The sequence below is a fragment of the Rhopalosiphum maidis genome, chromosome 1 (assembly GCF_003676215.2).
Source record: "Rhopalosiphum maidis isolate BTI-1 chromosome 1, ASM367621v3, whole genome shotgun sequence".
In the NCBI taxonomy this organism is placed as follows: domain Eukaryota; kingdom Metazoa; phylum Arthropoda; class Insecta; order Hemiptera; family Aphididae; genus Rhopalosiphum; species Rhopalosiphum maidis.
Window position 1 is genome coordinate 88,049,415 of NC_040877.1, and position 22,289 is coordinate 88,071,703.

Consider the following 22,289-nt stretch of genomic DNA (forward strand, 5'->3'; position numbering starts at 1 on the left):
TATAATCACAGAAATTATAACTAATTTTTTTTTTTAAACTCAAATAAATTTTTTTATACGTTTATGTATAAAATATGTTAAACAGTTTATTTAAAACACTCTTTAACCCAGTTTATTTTTTTATATTTTTTATATAAATATTAAATTTAAAATTTTTGTTTTTTTCTGAATCTGTTGACCCGATAAAAGAGAAATAAAACGTTTATTAAAAGTAACGGTGGTTAACATTTATAGATATAATGTCAGTAAACATTTCAGCGTGTTGTATCTTTATGCACTAGCCACTAGCCACTAGATTTTCTAGTTAAAATTCTCATACAATTTAATTATGTATGGCTCATCATTTTAAAACGGCTGAGAATAAATGGTCTATCTAAAAAAATTGTTGTGTTGTCGACTTGCACATATTGTTTTTAATTAAAAAAGTATAATATGTCAAATACAGAGTCATACATGCACACACAATTAGGAAGCCATCCTAATTAAACGGTAATTTGACGAACTATTTAATTCATATTAAATTGTGAACCAATAATACAACGGCCTATACAGTCATTATTTTCAACACAGGTACATAATATTTATGTTGTTAATAAATGATGAATGTAATTTATAAAAGTGGTTTGCGTGACGTAAAATTGAGAGTTTTTGAGTCTTTCAATGTCGTGTCTGTGACCAATATAAAATACATTATGTATGTATGATGTATAATACATTATATATCCATTCAATAGGTAACTGATATTATAATAAACATATTATATTTGTATACTAAGAGTTTTTTTTTCAACTTTCGAGCTTCAAGTGAAATATAGGTATGAGGTAGGTATACTATCTTCATTCATTATACCAAGTAAAACACATTGTTTATGTTATTGTTATTGGAATAATATAATTGTTCTCTATTCGTTTTTGTATACAATTGCAGGAAAAAAACGTCCGTCATGTTTCAGTATTTGTACTTTATATATTATACTAGGGATATTTTATATGGAATTCACACCGGACGTCTGAAATGGAACTGTCTGGGAATACTAATTTGTTATAGACCACTTGTCTTACACTTATATTGGAACAATGGGGTTTTGAATACATTACTTAATTATTTACGTCTCGAGACGTAAACGGAAGAGAAATATCATACAACTAATTTGTGAACGAATCGGCTTGGTAAAACGACCGTTCAATTTATTATACAATATAAATTTATTATTTTGAATTATATATATATATTTTATTATTATGTATCTTTAATTATTGTGGTTCGTACTTAGTCAAGGGCGGATTGAGGTATTTTTTCGGCCCAGGAAATATGGATCAAACCGGCCCATGCGCCACAAATGTAACTTCCGCCCTCTTCCTACCACAAAAAGGGCATAATTTTATTTAAATTTCAAAATTTGTTTAGTTTCACCTCTAAATTTAAAAATATATAATACTTATATTTATACCTAACAGTTTTGGGTTAGTCAGAAGATATTAACCTGTTTTAACTTAAACTTGAAGTTTGATCTTATTATATTTTTAAATATATATAGAAAAAATCCTTAAATATTTTGTAACTAGGCATTCAATTTAAACTTTCATTTAAGGTTCTAATCCTTTTATAGAAATATTAAATATATTTTAGTATTTCTCCAACTGTTCATAATATATTTCCTTGTCTTTACTAATTTACCATATAAAAATAATTGACAATTTTTTCCACTATTATCAATTTTTAGTTTCTTAATTATGCAATTAAATTAATAATATAATTACATTTCTAAAACATAAATATATTTTAATTCAAATTACTCATTATTAAGTCCATCCAAGTAACAATTTCCAATGATAAAGATTATATTTAAATATTTAATTTTGATTTAACATTTTGATTTATACTTAGGCATGCGCTCATGGGTATCCGAATGGGCTGCTGCCCCCTTTGCGAACTTTGAGACTTTTGTACCTCACTCCATTACTTACAGCAAAACATTAAACTAGCTCAAATAAACTGCAAAACTACTCAAATTTCAAATTGTTATAATTCTAAAACTAATGATTTGTGCCAAGTTATGACTTCACCATTTTTTTTTATTATACCTAACTATACAAATTTACAAACTTATATAATATAAATCGAAAAACTCACATATATAAATATATAATACGCATGTGTGGCTGTAAAACGGTCGTACATATTATGTTAATAAGAATATAATAATACTATTTATTTTTCAGTATAATTTCTATTGTTATTTCAATTTTAAGGCTTACCTATAAGTTTGAGTTATTCAGTTAGAATAGTTACTTCAAAATGTAAAATGTTAACCCGTAGATGACTTATTATGGTTTTATTTGATCAATATATTAACTAGCTGGGCTGGTGTTGTAAAGGGATCGAGGGGTGGTTGTGTACAATTTATTTCCATGAATAATTGACAAATGTATGTATACGCGATCATCCCACTCTATTATTCACTATAATGTTTGTTTAATTGTATCAGACACTCACGTATCAACATTTTTTAGTTATCCGCTTATCCAATACATTTTGACACCTTTTCAAGTTTGAGGTTGTATAACATAGGTATAACTATTGTTAAACTTCAGACTGATTTACTGCTTAAACCGCAATAGTAATACGTAAACATCGATTCATAAAATAATTTAATTTTTTGAAACCTTTTGTCCAATACTTTTGACACATTTTTAAGCAATAGACACATTTATAAATAATACATAGCATCATATTATTTTCCAAGAGTATTTGGAACTTGTTAAAATTTTAAAAAAAATTGCGTCTAAGTAACGAATTAATTTTAGTAAAATGTGTACGCTATGTTACTGAATTATGACTATAAAGCCATGGTTATAAGTATTTAATTTATAAAATGAAGTAATCAATATTTAGATAAAAATGAAATTACTATTTGTATTTAGCAACATAAATTTTACCTATACAACATTTTGAAGTTATACTTATACACGAACATTGGGGAGTGAAACAAGGGTGCACAGTTTATAGGTACAGTATATTATAATATTCAAATATGTTTAATATAATACAATATTTTTTATATAATATATACTTTGTGTTTTTTTGTAGTTACGACTATTGACTTTATATAGTATATCAATGTTTCATAGTTTCCTTACATCGATTGGGAATGGAACTTGAGTTTAATGGTTTAGTACGATGACTAAGCTAATAAAAAATGCATAATAATATTTACACAACTTTAGGAAATAAATATACTTTCTGTCAATATTTTGTTCATAAAATTTTAAACGAGAATTTTCAATGTGATAAAATAATTTTACTATTCTTAATTCAAATAATTTATACATATTAAATAGCATTTATATAATTGATTTATTTTAAATCAATTGTATTATTATTATGTCAATAGAAAAATAAAAACTGTTATTTACATAGTAAATTATTATATATTTTTTATCTTACTTGTTTATATTATTAATTTTTACATAGGTTATGTTAGGAGAATGAACAAATTGTTGTAGATTACCTGCAGACTTAATTTTAACATTTTTTATTTTATTCGGTGTTTTTTTTTTTTTTAATAGGTTCATCTAATTCGTTTCAGTTCATCAGCTTATGGTATCAACTTGAACTTTATCATGGTTTTTTCAATTTAGGTTTAGTTATTTTTAAAAAAAACTTTTGATTGTATTTTGTTAGACCGGGTTGCTTGTAGATTTCAGTTTCTTTGAAGAATGCTGAAGAATAAATGCAGAAGTACTTGTTTCTTATTACAATGGTTAAAATTAGAATGTATTTAATGGTTGTTATTGTATTATAATAATTCTCGTTATTTTTCATAAATCGATGATTTACTTATTGGTCTGAAGACAAGAGTGCACTCAATATTTATCTTTAGGATAGATGGGACTAATTTGAGATTGGGGGAGTAGTGGTTTGGGTATTGCACTTTCATTGTAGTAAAAATAATGTTTATACAAATGTGCATTTTTCTTTGAGAATACCATTCTATAGTTACCCATATTTTTGCGTTCCAATAAATTATTTTGTTGCTCAACATTTTCTTTGCGCCTTAACGTTCTTTGTTTGCTAAAAATTATTTACATAATATTATTTAACTTAAAAAAAAACAATACAATATTTTATGTTAAACATATTGATACTATTATAAGTTAATAAACCATACTTAACAAACGATTTTATCTAAAAATACTCAATATTTAATTATTCTTAAAGTTTCGTAGAAAATAACACTACTATTAAATTAATAAGGTTATATTAAGGTCTTACATAATTAAAATCAAGCACATAATTGAAAATCAAGTACATATTTAAATAGGTAAATATATTTGTCTTTATTTCTTCAAAAATAATATTCAGTATTACATAAAAAGTGTCAAAGTTTAAAAATCGTGATAGCTGGTACAAATATAGTATAATAGCAGTGGATACACAGTTATTAATTAATTTTCGGACTAAGATTATAGTCAGATTAGTAAACCGACAAAATGTTCTAAATATAATTAATTTAACAATTTGTTTATGCATGGTACAATTATTTAAAAATATCAAAGTTACAATTTGAGTTATATTTAAAATTGTATAATTGTCTATATAGGAATAAGGGTACTAGCAGCATTAAATTTTTATATATAGTTCAATAAATTGCCGATGCATTAAAATTAGTTATTAGTATGTTATTTTAATATGATCAACATATTGAATAAATAAATAAATGTAACCCAATGGACAATAGTTATCAAACATACTAAACGTTTTTATTAGCATTTATGGCTTGTGTGTGTGTTGAGTTTTCCATTACAAAATTTTTTTAAGTCTTATTTAATTGCAATAGTTTAAACGTATCAATCAATAGTTCTCGTTTCACTATTTTGTCAATCGAAGTGTCCGCGTGGAAATCTGGTAAATGATTGACCTAAGCACAATACGTTAAGGTGTTAAAAAAGTGAAACAGCAATCTATCGCATCGATCAATGATGTAACAATATCTGACTTCCAAGAGATATGGTTTACAGTTTTCATCTAAAAGTATGTCGAATCCTAGGATTTCAAAACATACTGGCCTGTATTTATGACTTAGAAACACATCTGATAGCTGCGGTTGACAAACGGATAGGCCAGGATTATGGTTTTAATGATGACATCATCAATTTCGTTCCATATTTTTTTCTCATCGTAGTCTTTTGTGTGTAGCCAATTTTAGAGCGTTGTAATTCGGCTAAACTCAACGTATCATATTCTAAAATAAAGACGGATTCTTACTATTTTATAATCTCACCGTTTACTTCCAAAAAGTTCGTTATCGATGTACATTTTATTGTATTTATTCACTGAGTAATTGGTTAGGTGCATACACTGCATACACTGCGTTTCATAGGGTTCCGTTGCTAATTTGTGAAATAATCGTATATGGTTTAAGTGAAAATTGAATTGCATTATCAATTAAACTATTATATTAATTTTTTACAGCAAGGTTTTAAAATAACAGTTATGAAGTTATTAATATATTTAATAAAACTAATATTAAATACTACCTACATTAATAATTATGGAAAAATTCAAACTGCTTGAATAAATATGTAGGCTACCAGAATCAATTAAAATAAAAATTATTCAAAAACATTCAAACTCTATTTAAAATTGAATTGGGTAAAAATTAATCATTTATTGTGAATTAAAAATTAAAAATTTCAACATAAACATAATTTTCCATTGAGACGAGTACCATACCTAATAACTATGAAAATTTTTAGACTTTACGCACATTAAAATATATTCCTAATTCCTATAGATTATCCCTTTTACCCTTGCACACAAATCGTAGTTAACGTAGCTACCATAACTTTAATATGCCGAAAAAAGATTTTTTTTTAATAGACTGTTACGTTATAGTTTCTCATACAAAATATTGTATACGAAGTATTAAATATTAACATATTATTTTACCTGATAAGACCATTATTATAAGAGTATATCTTAAACGGATCACATTTATGCTATTAAAGTATACACACGCATGTCAAATTTATAGCCATTTAACAACAATGGTTAAAAAATATAATATTATATAGTTAGGTAATTGATTTTTTATGTAATAATATTATATTACTTATAATTTAACAATTTGTTTTTAATTACTTTGGAAATATAAAGCTGACAAATCATATTTTTATATTGATTAATCTTTTTGGGAGATTTTGTTGTATATATTCCGGTTCTTCGACTCCCTGTTGTTGGTTTTAAAATACATGTTGAAGTTTTATGTTGACTCATATAAGTTTGAAATTTCATATAACTAAAAATAAATAAGTTTTATTTATTGTATGTTGATTATTTATTAGAAAAATTCTTACTCTGATGGTAAATACCATATCATAGGATAAAAGTTATAATCATCTCAAAAACTAGTAACCATTGTGTCGAAGTTGCGAGCTAAATACTAATGGATCCCTATGACAATTTTCTAACATACCAAGAAAATGATTCGTTTTCTGAAAATCAAATCGGTTTAATTTATTATTTCGTTTTAATGTTTTTCAGGGCTTAGTACTCGGTACTCAGTGTCAAGCGACTGACGAGAAAAAAATATCTTTTAGTATATTACTACTAAATCTACACATTAACCAATTAAAATGAGATTTATATACAAATAATATTAAGTTAAGACTTCAAAATAAACAAATCAAAAAGATGGAATGATTGGTTTTATTAATAACCCAAATACACAAGTAACTGACTTAAATAATGTCTAGTTTAGAAATTAATTTTAAAAATGAGATTTGAACAGTTAATGTAATTTATAGACCACTATAAGTTGATATTAATTAATTTTTAGATAAATTTGAACAAAATATCCTATGATGATCTAAAACATAAAATAAATAACTACACTATAATAAAAGGTGACTTAAATATAGATAATAAATACAAATTTAGACTGTAATAACTACCTAAATTTAATATTGTCGAATATGGATTTATTAATCTTATTAACTGTATAACTATATCAAAACTTTTAAAACTTTATATATTAACAAATATAAAAATAATCTGCTATAAATAAATTCATAAATATTTAAAAAGAAGAAAAAATAGCTCTTCTTAAAAAAAATCATCAAAACTCAAAAAAATTAAACCTTAGGTATAATTAGGTATAATTATTTTATCGATTCGTCGAAAAGATAAATTACACTTAACAGTAAATAAACATCGATTAAATTAAAAACTTAAATAATACTATTTAAAATATAAGAATACCTTAACTAACACGATAAAAGAAACTAAAATTAAATACTATAAATCTGAAGAGAAAGAGTCAGAAATAATTTTAAACAAAATTTGAAAATTATAAGAACTTCCCATATTCAAACTATTAATAATACATTTGGTGAAAAGCTACATATAATAGGTAAATAAAAAAATATATATAAAATTATTTTAATGAGTACTTCACATACGTAGCACTAAACATGTATAACCAAATAAAACATAGGTACAAAACAATTAATACATAACTCAGACAATACAGAATACAATATATACTAAACAACAAATATTAATTTAATAAATTTAGTTTAATTAATGACGAAGGAATAATAAAAGCAATAAAAGCCTTAAAAGATGACTTTTCTCCTGGGTTAGATAGAATTTCCGTAAAAATATTCAAATTAAATATACATTCTTTAATTAAATCATCATCACACATTTTGAATTTAAATATCACTACGTCTACTATTCCATAAAGTTTTAAAATTTCAGTAATAATACAAGTACTCAAAAATGGTGAAAAGTCTAATATTGAAAATTATTGCTTAATTTCACATTCGTAGAATATTGCTAAAAATTTTGTAAAAATCGTTACAAAACAATTAGTCAATAATTACTTTGAAAACAATAATTTTCTAACATGTTTTCGATTTGTTTTCAGGTCTAGTATAGAAGCACAAAACAAGCAATTGCTACTTACATTAGATTAGTATAAATCATAAAATATTCCTAAATTGCTAAAAATTTCAATACATTTGATATCAAAGGAACGGCTTACAATTTGTTAAGTCCATGTTTAAAAAATAGAATTTAACACGTTCGAATAAACAATGAACTAAGTGGAAGCAACTTTAATAATATGTGATGTGCCTCGACTCTTTACATACCGATTTGAGAAATATCCAAACATGGTTATGCGAAAAAAATTTATATTTTATTATTTTAATAAATTTAATTATTTATTACTAAAAAAAATTTATAATTTTAGTAATTAATTATAATTGTATTTTTTTGTATTGTGTTATTTTACTGTACGTTTTTATATATAACATTAAATTATAATATATCAAAAATAAAATATATGTATTTGATTGTATTAATATTTTAGTTATATAAGAAACATTTATTGTAATTATTTTCTTCAATTGTACTATATATTTATTAAATTTATATTTTAAAATATGAACTCGTTGGTCCCACACAAACATGTTTAGTGGGACCCATTATCTTTTTGAAGATTAAATTAAAATTAAAATAAATAAAAAATGTTATGGCAGAAGTATGAATACTGATGAATCCATTCTACCTAAAATTATCTTCTTCCTGACTAATACTTATAAAATACAATTAAAAAAAAAACTAGACTGATCGACTGAAGAGCGTATTACAAAATATATTTCAATACATAGACATAGTGCTAAAATTTCGGCTAGTTTTTATCATATTGAATAGGGAGAATTTTTAAATAATGATAGCTTTTCAAATTTCAAAAATTATTAAGGAAAACTGTCAACAGCTTAAAACTATATTTGTTCAGAATTATTCAGTATTTTTTTTATCTTTCCTGCGCCGATAGTTTAATGTGAGATGCGAGTTGAAACGTTGGAAAATGACCCTTTTCCATCCATTAGATAGTAAAGTCTTTTAGTTTTTTTTTCCGCCCATTACACCAGAAGTTTTCCGTTCAAATCAGATTAATATGCATACATCGATACGTTTTGTTTATGTTAATGTATAAAATACTAACTGGTAGTTGGATTACTGCCGGGATGTTCTATAAAATAGTTTATCGAATTTAGGATACCGAGAACGACAAGAATAGTAAAGTTTATTTTTTTACCATAATATCGATAGAGTTGGCTGTTTCAGAGGTGGCAGATATAAATTAAATAATTGTTTATTTTGAGTTTTTCTATATTTATCTAAACGTACCTAAAGAAAAACCTTGTGTAGTTGCACAGGAAAATCATTTTAGTCTTAGACAAAATTTTAATCTTAGACCTTCAACATTTTAAATTCACAAAAAATGATAGTGTACTTACACTTAACTTTTTAATTGTAGTATAAACAACTTATGAGGAACCTTAAATTAATTTTTCTTATTTTTTGACAGACCTTAAATTTCCAATATGGAATATTATGTTAAGCCTAGGAAATCAATCCAGATATTTCTAATAACAAATGTATTGGTTAAAATATTTAAAGTAATTATAACAAAATCGTTTTTGTCAAAAATCAGGTTTACATAAAAATATTTTGTTATTCTCATAGTATTAAGACAAATATTAGAAACTTTTTATTTTTGATCTTTAAAAATACCAATTCAATTCAATTTTTTACTAGAAAAGATATCGAAGTTGAAGTTTTGGCTATTCCAAAAGAAGATGACAAGAAAACACATAATTGTAAAATTAATACATTCATGACTACGGTCAGAATCTCAAAAATATTTGTACTTAGTAGGTTACTAAGTAGGTAATATTATTGACAATTCAAATTTAAACTAATTCTAAGAATAACCTATTATAAACAATTTATTTAACATAAGATGTAAATTAATTTTTTTATACTCATAAGGTATTAAATTAAAATAATTAGACTTTAAATAGTCAACAAATGACTGATCAAAAGATTTATTTGCATATTTAATAACAATACTATAGACTTTATTATTTCTTCTTTAGTTTTTATTAACGGGACTACTTGTTTTTTTTTATTAAACATTTAAAAACAAACATAATTACAATGTTTTTGTAAAGTGAACTTATTGATAACACACCCAAATCTAAATAGTTTTATCTAATCGATCCTTCTAAAGTACTTTTATTTAGACAGATAACTAAAGGGGCTATATTATATATAATATAAAATATGCATCTCATTTAATCATCATATGATTTAAACAAAATTATGAATTTTTCAAATATTTGTTGGAATTTTTATCTGTAGGACATATTTTTTAGAATTGTTTTGGTAACTTATAAATTGTTGTTTAAATATTATTATGTCATTGTAACACATTTTAATAATTACATATCTACGTTATTTATTAAAGGAAAGTTATAAAATTAAAAAAAATAATGTTTTTGACCATATCAATGAATGTGATAATCCTAAGTTTCTAAAAATGGGAAGAGATAAATAATAATAATTTTTAAAAGACTTGATAGAATCGGGTACGTATTTATTAGAACTATTTATTTTTTTTCTAATATTACAATTCGTCAAGAAAAACTTATAAGATGTTTTGATTTTTCATATAGTAAAAGTATCTATAGATACAATATGGTTTATAGTTTTATTGTTGTGCTCTAGTGTTATACAGTGTTATCATTTTTTTTTTGATTAAGTGCAACAAAGTATGATCTTAGTATTTGCTTCCGTTTTGAAAGTATTTTTTTAGATCAAAAGTATCCGTTAACAGATTTCCCATCATATTGGATAAAATCATGTTATAGGCAGGTTCTTTGATTTGTGCTCAAAACGAAATATTTTTATATGAGTACAGTAAAGTTGCTTGCCCTCCCCCTGTTTTACACTTTTAGTATGGAAATGAAAACTCACTAATGAAATGTATACATCTTGAATGTTTTCGTAATCGAAAGAAAAATGCTTACATACATCTAAAATAAATACAAATATGATATTCGATACCTAGTAAACTTCACGATGTATCTAATGTATATTTTCTTTTAACTCACAACTTACAATATTGTATCATGTATGCGCTACTTTTGAATACACTCGATCAATTTTTACGGGTTTTACTTTACCTTATTTTTTGTTTACAATTGTAGTAGTATACTCGAGTGAATACAAATTTGTTGAAACTTTGAAAGTTTAAAATATGTTACCCATGTTTTTTTCGACAAGATGGTTTGTCTTAACATTTTCAAATAATATTATTCGAGTATTTTGAAATATGTTAAAGAAAATAGAAATAAATTCAATTATTTATAAGTATCATTTTACATTTCTTTATAATTGTCAATATTATAAATAAATATAAAATTAATGAATAGTGTTTAAATACAACTTACAGTAATTTATGTAGCAAATAATTATTTCAATTCTAGTATTTTAAGTTTTTCTCTACGACTAACAACATTTGTTTTAATGCTCATTTTGTTATCAACGACTATATGTTTTGATCTGCAGCAAGAGTTTATATTACATTTTATATACATAAAGCCTTTGTGTAAGGATAATTGAATTTGGCGAATAGCCACTGATATAAGAAACAACGAAAGCATCTCTATTTCTTGAGAATAAACGTCGGAAATGCTTAATAAAACCCATTACATTGTTACTTCATTATGTTTTGATCTTTGAATACGTTTCTCTGTTTCAATTTTTAGGCTTTTTTTTTGTTGCTGTGATTATTTCTTATAATTTAATGGGTTGTTCACCTTATTTCGTTGGCCCGGGTTATGGTTGCCGACCCTATTATAAACATTATAAACTTTGAACGACTATTGTTTGAGAATGGCCAAGCGGAAAAGGTTAACGAGCCCTTGAAAACTCTTGAAACTTTACCCCTTCTAAAAGATGCCAGTGTTATAACTAAGAGTCTCCAAATGCAAATTAAAATTGAGGGACAAAAAAAAAATAAATACAAACAAAATATAAAATAAAGTTACCGGGTCGAGGACTTGGATTCCTCTATATATCATTATGTGACTTATTTAATTGATTTTCTTTGCGTCTCTGTATTTTCCTATCGCAGTCGATGTTTACTTTTTTTTATATTAAAAGTCTTATAATAAAAATGATTTCCACCGTTAACTCATTGCACACAGATATGGGTAATGCGTTTGGTACCTATTGTTTAATCGTTTGTAGGTCCCAAGTAAACATATAATGTAGTAGGTATATAAACTTTTTTTCTCATAGGCGTATACTTTGCAACTTAACTGGTATTTATTCAGAAAAGAAAATCTTTGGGCGAGTTTATTTTTCATTTCCTCGCTGATACACAACTGTTTATTAATACTATATTGGTTGATGGAATAATAGTAATAATATACAATGCACGGCAGGGCGAGCTTAAAACTTTAGTAATAAAACCCAAGACAATAGAAGTTCACATTGATTTGTTCAATGACGAATTTAATTGTATTCTTTCTGGGAATCCCTTGAATTGGTAATATCTAATGTTTATGTTTCATACGGCCATAACTGCACCGTAAGGTATTTTAAAATATTTATTCCAAATATTGTTTGGTAATGTAAACCTATTGTTGTTTGTCATAATAATCATAACTTAAAACTTATAAGCGAAAAACATAATTTTCATTTACATTCTTTGTGTTTTTAGAATATCTGAATGTGAATATTATCTTTTAATACGTCCACTGTCCAGCAATTCTATTTACTTATTGAGGAAATCATTATATATGTATAATAATTTAATATTCTGTGAAATAAACTAAAAAAAAAAAAAATGATTCATTAATTCATTAGTTTTTAAAAAAAAATATGGAGAAATGCTTATCTATATTAGTATATTATCAATATTATTAACTTTTTATTTTAATAAAATATATGTTTACGAATCGTATTAACAACTACTCGAACATCAATATGAATTTGTTATTCAATTGATACCACGAGAATAAAAAAAACATTTTTTTATTTACGATATTAATGTTTATAATTTTTTTTATGCTGCAATATAATAATGTTATAGTTAGCGTATTTCCTGGTATTAATATTATAATCATTTATTCATATCAGTTATTATATTATTTTTTAAGTAAACATGTCGTTTAATATGAAATATATTCGTTTTTGTTTTGATAAGAAAATATCTCTACACTTACCGAGTAGCCGAATAATAGCTTTGGGGAAGTAAATAACTAATGGTAAAAGTTTTGGAAATAGTTTCTTTGAAGTATTCAAGAGTATAGGGCGTAAATATGTACTTACGTGTTATAAGAACTTTTTGATTATATTGAATTTTTGATTTTTTTTCTTGCGATTCAATTTACGAGACATTTATAGTTTAGACTAATAAAGATAAAATGAAAACTCGCGTGTATCGTGTAAATTAATGCGCACAAATACATTTTTTTTCATTCTCTCTCGAGACAGTTTATCGGTATTATTCGAGTCATTTGAAATAGTGTTCGTGTTTTCACGTCGTAATCGTTTAATTATAAGACGTAGGTATGCATACGATTAATGTAAAGCGAGTAAAATACGCTGTTTTTAAATCACAATAATATGCACATACATTTGTGAACTCTGTCGGTCATATAATGTCATACGTACCTATGTATTTTGTATATGTGTTAGTTTGAAGTTTATTCGTGTCCAGTGATTAGAGACTGTGCGGACCCGTCGGCTAAATTACAAAAAGATTACAAAGTCAACAGGTTTTCCTTTTTTTTTCTGTAGGCATTATATCTGTTTGCCTCAATAGCAAAATAATTTTGGTATACGTATTATTTCCTGTGTATGTAGTTCTATAATAATATATAATTAATTACAGCCCATTCATAAATGTATGATGCATCAAATTAAAATAATCTAAGCTATATAATGGTGTATAATCAGACTTAGAATTGTATGTTGTATGCAGTAGGTGGTCTGCGTCGGAAGTCGTTGGAAATGACTAAAACACAATAAAAGTGCTCGAAAACGAGGTGGTGGTGGACTTGTTTTTCAATCAGATATTTTACATTAATGTTAGGTAATAACTAAATCAAGTGGTTTTGAGTTTGTATAGTGTTATATTTTAAATTACAGAGTATGTATTAAGTTACATTAGGCAAACTTTAAATTATTAGACTAAAGCTAATACATATTGACAAAGAAAAAAAAAAGAATAATATTCTTATAGGTAGCAATAATTTGATAATTAATCGTAAATTTAATAGTAATAAATTAATGTTAGGTACGGGGATACATAAACCTATGCATAAACTTTCAAATGTATGAGATCACTAATATTATATTTCGTGCTCAATTACTGCTCACATAATATTTTTTATTCATTATAATACGTATAAAGCATAAATAGTCAACTAAATGGTATAACTATATAATGCCTGCGATTTAAGTCCCAAAGTTAATCGTGCACAGACTGAAATTTGTTATATCTATTATTATCAACGAATATTTGTAGTCTACAGTCTACTGAGCAGACACTTGGTATAATAGGTACATATCAATATATAATCCATTCGTTATTAGCTTTGTAAACAATGGAGAAATTTTAAAAGTGATAAACAGTCCACTTTAAAAAATGATTTATTAAGTATTTATATTTTTAATACCAAAATATAATTAATATAACAATACAATACATCAAACGGTATTTGTTTTATTTTTGTAGAAAATTGACCGGTTGCTTTTTAATTTAATTTCAATAAAAGGTTTATGCGACAACTGATAACTATATGATATGAGTTTAATATTAATATTTTATTTAACTCTTTATAAATATTTTTATATAATTTCTCAAATAAAAAAATTCAATAAAAAATATTTACACACTCCAACAATTATTTTAAGTTTCTAATGAAATAACCTTTATATATTTTTAAATATAGTAAGTAAAATTCAAAAAGAATATTATACATAGTGATTTTTTTTTATAAGTCCAAACTAAGTTATTAAAAACTAAACTTATAGTATAAGTTAAAAAAATATATTAATAGAAAATAATCACATATATATACAATATATATAATGTATATATATATGTATTATATATGTATATATAATATTATATACATTTTTGGTTCAAATGCGTTCTTAAAATAAACAGCTGGTAATCGATAAATTAAGTTACTCAATACGTTGTATGTTGTATTTTGTATGTATTCAATTTATTTTTCAGTAATTTATCAAATAATGTGGCTTACAGTTTTTTAAAAATTTTTTTTTAATCCTTATTAAAGTGTTCTTATTTATGGCTATTGTTTTATGAACATTGAGCGTGTGACGTGCTACACTAGACTATTCATTGGGTTAATATAATATTATTCATATGATGCTTGGCGAGTTTTTATTAGAGAAGATGTAGGACAGGAACGAGACATGTATTGAAGGTCATGAAAATATACTAGTTCTATCAGCTCTAGACAAAATATTGTTCCAGTTAAAAATTTAGACATAAATTAAAGGTCGTTAAATCGGCGTTTAATATCCAGACATTCCAAGTGGAGACTTTCTTGAATTGTTTTAAGAGGTGTTGACAAAGAGGGGAAATGGTCTTTACGCTATCGTTTGTAGCCGTATAACGTGAAGATCTTCTCTGAACACGTTTAAGTAATTCAATTAAATCTATTTGCGACGAATTCTGTAGTATTGAACAATACTCTAGCTAGTATTGGCTTGATAATTGAGACACATAATGTTTTTTAGACAGAGCTCATCCTTAAATTCTTTTGTAATCACTTAAAAATATGATTCGAACAGTATAACATAAAATGAAAAAAAAATTATTCGATTGTTTGATATCCGATCAATAAATTCAATATCGATAGCAACTAATAGGAGGGTGTATATATAGGATGGTGTTTTATATATATTGCTTTAATAAATTCGTCACTTGCATTTATTGCCACTTATACAAAAATCAGCTCGACAATGTCAATGAATATGTAGGTACACGTAATTTACGTAATACGCATTGAATTGTATTTTTTTTTGTAAAAAATATATATTGTAATTACTCCACTACCTTTGGCATTACGACTGTTTTAAGAATAATTATTAAGGTATGTATTAAAGTTATATAAATCCAGTTCACAGTCATTTATTTTTTTTATATACTTCACCACGTTTCTTTGTGAAAATATAATCAAAGTAGGTACATATTATATATATTTAATCAAAACGTGTTTAATTTGTTAATATTTTGTTAATAACCATTAAGGTTTTACTACTCAATTATATATTTTTAAATTTACAAAGAAATTTACCACGAGACGTGGTCCGATTTAAGTCTCTTTGAATATAATTATTCTATTTCACATATTATTTTTTAGTAAAAATACTTTTTTTGAATTTAAATATTATCATTTATCAGTATAGGAAATGATCTACTATAAAAAGAGATAAGGATTCAAACGTTTTATTACCATTGCCTCGTCAGTAATATTTAAGAACTATTAAATTTGATTATTATATTTTTCTTGGAAATTCTCATAGTTGTCATGTAGCTAAATAATTCTTTTCTATAACACATCAAATATTTTAAATCGTTAATATTACTTGTATACAAGATCACAGAATACATCGTGACAATTATTCGTTTCGGTAGCACACTCAGCAAGTATTGTACCCACACGATTTATAAATCTAAACTGAATGAAATACTTAACAGTTAACATGACATAGGTAATTCAATATTAGTAAAATGCATTTTTATTAAAGCTGATTTATGTATTGTATTTAACAATAATAGCTCACATCCAATTTGTAAGTTTTCTTTTTAAAGTTTCACACAAGGCAGTTAATAAACGAAATAAAAAAACTTATGAACATTATAGTACTCTGCAATCTCAATCATTTAACTGAAATTATGTTTTGAAAAATTTACCAATAGACAATTATGTGATTAATGAATAAAAATGATCATGCTGTACTAATTTGTTTGTTGAATATATAATGTTTAACATAAATTGATTTATCATAGAATTCTTATCTCTAAGATATCTTTTAATTTTAAAAGCTCAAATTTTCTTTTGATTCAATTCTTGGAAGTACAATATTTCATTAAAACACTTTATTTTAATCACAGATAGTTATTATACACTTTTTAGATTAAATTCCTATGACTCAAAATACTCACTATAATACACAATGTTTACAGATAACATCATAACTAATGGAGGGACATATTACATAAAAATCACAAATTTCACATAATCACAGCGAACAATTTAAGCTTTAAAACAAATCAAAAATTAATCTGAAATATCAATTTTGAGAAAATAATTTAATAATTAAATTTGATTGTCGAATTCGATTACTTTTATTTAAAAAAATTTAATACAAAGTAATTTTCCTTTAGCTAAATTCCAGCTAATTATTATTATTATCATTATTTTTTAATAAGGGTGATTGCATTATAAACATTTTTGATGAATTTTTTTTTTATATCTTTATTTGTACCTACATTAAATAAAAAGATTACAATATCTATTCTTTAAAATCATACATTATGTATATTTGTTTGCCTATTCTCAAGGCGTAAAGATCACCAACGTTTTTACATTATAAAATAAAATTAATAAGTTAACCAACTATTACAGTAAGTGTAAAGTAAGTTGGTAGGTATCTAATTTATGGATTCTGAGAATTGACGGAGTTTTACATTTTATATTAATATTTTTCGGGACTAAAAATAAAATAAGAATATTTATTGCTGTAAATTAAAAATTGAATAAAAATAGAAATTTATTGATTATACATTTAATAGTAGTTTTTATTTAATATCATGACATAGAAATAAGTTGGTAAAATGAAGGACCTGCTGTGTTTATATGTATTGACTATTAATTTAGTAGTCGATATAATTTTTTGTTAATTATTTGTCCCTATTTCGTTAAAATATCATATAACTTGTAAAATTGTACACAAAAATAATTCATATTATAGAATGTTAATACAAATATACCTTAAATATAAATTATCTATTCTATTATATAAATTTATTTTTATAAACACAAACAATCTTAAGAATTTGGCTTGATTATAGATAATAAAAAAACCTAACCTAACCATCCCCGTCTATAAGAAAATAAATTTTAGATTAAAGACATAAAATATTAATATGTTAAATAATATAATTTTTGGTTATCTTTAAAATTTTACATTATTAATTATTGTGTCAGTAGTTCATAGATTGATACAATATAATAATTTAAAAATATTTCTGAGCGGATTGAAGACATTATTAAAGAATACATTATTTACTATTATTTTATTGTGCACAAATTGAACTAAAATAATATCTATTATTTTTTGTTTATATTAATCACCATAGTTATAGTGTATTGCCGTGTTGAATATTGAATTCAAATTTAATGATACATATTGTTCTTGTGAAAATGTTAAAATGCGACGTATAAAATATGAATATTGAATAGTTAAGTTTTAAAACTTGAAGTAGGTATAAAAAAATTGATATTAAAAAATATACATTGAATAGAATTCATTTACATACAGTTGACTACATTTTAATAATTTCACATGCACACAGTGCAAGAAAACTATTGGTAGTATGATGTCTGTTTCCTAGAAAATAATGTTAAGTGGTATTTAAAAAATGTAATACAGCATGCGTAATGATTATTGATTGTACATTTTTATTGTGAATTTTATATTAAAATTCAAACATTGGTATTTTAAGTTTATACTCAGATAAATAAATAATGTTTTAAAAATCATGTTTAAATAATATTCAAAATTTTAGAAATATACATGGAATTTCAGGTTTTGTAAAAATCATTTAATGATCAAGGGCTTGTTTTAATGTAATACCTTGGTAATATAATACCAACAATATTATGCAATATTGTTGCTTAGAAATTGTTTACCCACATTAAATATTACACATAATTATTAAGGCCAATTTTAAACTGTTGTACTGCAAAATTTATATCATGTAAGTGTATGGTTTTGCAAATAGAAATTATTTATTTATATAAAATATTATGGGATACACCTGATATATTTATAATATTTAAATTTTATTGTCATAATTATCTATAATATACATGAGTTTGACGATTGAGTTAAATAGAGTTTAGTCAGAATCTAGAAAATGGTCTATTTTGGAATTATTATTTTTTTATTATATAACTTAAAACTTAAAGTATTTTAAAATATATATAATTTATTTATATGTTATTAAGCGTAGAGGTATACAATACTTAAGAGTCTTCAACCTTTTTGGACTCGCGACCCACTTTTTTCGGCCTACATTTTTCACGACCCACGTCATATTTTTTATATTTATCGAATTTGTATATTATTTTATGTATATTTTTGATAGGTACCTTGTATTTATATATTTTTTTGTAGATTATTAAATCTAAAATCATATTACCATCAGTATATGCGTATTAAATATAGTATAACCATACGGTGCGTACGACAATTATTTGAGTGGAGTACAATTAATGGAGCATACGGTGTATAGCTGTTAACTGCGTGATGATGCAGTTCAGAAATATTTTACCGACCCTTCTGTGTCAAATTGCGAATTCCGTTTAAAATAAAAAGAAGGGTGTCGTATTAGTGTTTAGTAGGTACCCAGCTGCAAGCGTACAACACTTGTCTAATTAATAGCAGTAATGGCGGGTGTTCGACGAAATTGTCGGTAATTCCATTTGGAATTTTCGACATTTTTAGCTACGCCTTCGTCGTAATTTTTAAACGCACTATATACGTATCAGGTCGGAATAATACACCTAATAATATGTGCTTTGGAGGCAGAAACACGGTCGGTTACGCTGTAAATTAATAGTTCGTTTTTTGTGGGTGCTGCAATTGGAACGTGCTAAACACAATGCAGCCGTCGCCGCCCCAACGTCGGGGTAGACTGATGCTGGATTCATTTGGGCTCGGGTTTTATAATTATCTTATTTTTAATCTAAAAATAAATTATAGCCCCCATGCGCGCATCAACAAGTAGGCAGGCAGACAGGTATATAGATAGTCTGATAGTGCGTCTGGTTGTTGTGTAGGCGAGGAAGGGAGGTGGCAAGGAGGAGACGAGAATACGGCTGCAGGCTGAAAATTACCTGGACACATGCCTATGTATGGTTGAAGATGAAAAAAAAAAACTGGAACTATAATATAGTATAGGTATGTGTTTACTATGTTATATATATATATTATTATATATTATACCTGCCTACCAGACAAAATATATCCCCACATTTTGTTTTTATGTAACAATTGTTATTATTATTTATTACACGATTGCCGTTTTTTTATAATATACTTTTCGTGGAGTTTCAGACCTACGTGATTTAACGAATTTACCAGTAAAATTATGATATACACAATACACTTACACTAATGTACAATGAAAAAGGTCATAATACAACAACAATTGTTTTAAAACTTGTATCTAAAAATTAAAATCTGTCATAAATTATATGTCCAATGAACAAATAATGTACTGCTATAAATTATAAAAAAAACCATAAAAAAAAACGTTTCTTTAAGAAAACTGGAGTTTATTAAAATTGTGTCCTCCTAATTCCTAAGCAAATTTAATGTTATAAACTTATATAGATTATAAATTTATAACTTATGGGTAAGTGTAATTCGTAATTAATTCTGCAAACAATTGTATTAAAAGTTATCTTTCGTTGCTTATTTATAAGACGTGATTGTGGTACATACCTACATACGCCATATTATAAATTAATAGTAATTTTATAGTTTTAATATACAACATTAATATTGTGCAACAACAAATAGTATTCATGTCATATAATACCAAAATAATATAATATAATATTATGGCAGTAGAATTGGTTGCAATGTAAAAAATTATATTGTATTATTATCGGTCTTTATTTTAATGCATAGTGGAATACACTTTTAGTATCTCGATGAATAATCCAAACATAAATAATCTAAAAAAAATAAATAAAATGGATTATAGGTGCGCAGTATTTTTTTTAACAGATTTTTATTTAAATTTATTTTTATAGTTGTGTGTTGATCTCAATGTTATGATATAGAAAATATATTTTTTTGTATTTATCCATAACTTAATTTGTGAATTATTTTCCAATATATTATATAGATTCCGTGGTCATTTTTTTTAGTGACAAAAAATAAACAATGAACCCACTATGTTTGTGTTGTTTCCACCCACGTTAACCTAATATGTCATATTTCAAATTCTCAAAATTAATTTGAAGTGATAAATATAAAATATTTAAATATAGTATTTAATTTTTAGCGATTCTATACTTTATTTTATTTTCCCAGCCATTTTTTATTAACATTTGTATGTATAAATAGTAGATTATTGACGTAAACGCAATAAACAAAGTAGGTTAGTATACCAAATTGCTTAACGTATTCAAAAAATATTTTCTTGGATTTATATATTTTAGTAATAAAAATATTAAATATATCATAGACGTATAATTCTATCTGGTTATTAATCTATCACATATTCACACGAATATCTTAGATTCTGTACGTACAAATTTAAAAAGCGTATTATAATTAATACAAATAAAAATAAACACAAATATATTTATATTTTTATTACGTTAAGTATTAGAGAAATATTTTGAAGCTATATTCACACTATTTTAATAAGTATTTAAATATTTCATCGAATAAATAAAAAAATTAAATTGTGTGTAATCAAATTCCATAATTAATTAAACAAGACCTAATAACATATGTGTAAAATGTATAGTAATCAATATTTACGACTGCACTGAATCGTTAACAATATTTTACAGTTTTTGTATAAAAATCAAAAATTGTGTGGACACTTGACTTCATTGCACTACAAACATTTTGTTGGAATGAAAATACATAGGACTTTCTAATATAGGTAGTTAAAATTAAAAATCTTATGGTTGTACACCCCATGTTATTTTGTCGTTCTTAATCACAATTTTCATTAAAGGTTTAGAATGTGACAATGTAATGTTAAATGAAACTCTACTGCTGTGCACATCCCTTATTCTGTGTTGTTCAGAATGCTCAGTTCTCAGTTACTGCAACACCCCGTTACCCCAAAACTATGTTATGCACTCCTCAAAGTAATATATTATCGTTTCGTTTCGTATCCAGTTAGTTGTTAGGGTGTATGGGTGTGCTGACACAACGTGTGCATTCTTTTTGAAAGTACACATAATTATAAAAATATTTATGAATTTTAGATAAATCTATCGAGATTTAGTATTTGATAGTTGGAGATATATAATGTAATTTCCCTGAAATTATATCTAAATCATATTTAGGTACATGTAAATTCTACCGAAAACGATAAAAACAGGTAGGTACCTAACTT

At 25.0% G+C, this 22,289-nt stretch overlaps 1 pseudogene; it reads right to left on the minus strand.

The window, feature by feature from the left end:
* Positions 1–1,042: 1,042 nt before the first annotated feature.
* LOC113557704 lies at positions 1,043–19,639 on the minus strand (annotated as a pseudogene).
* Between the last annotated feature and the right edge of the window lie 2,650 nt (positions 19,640–22,289).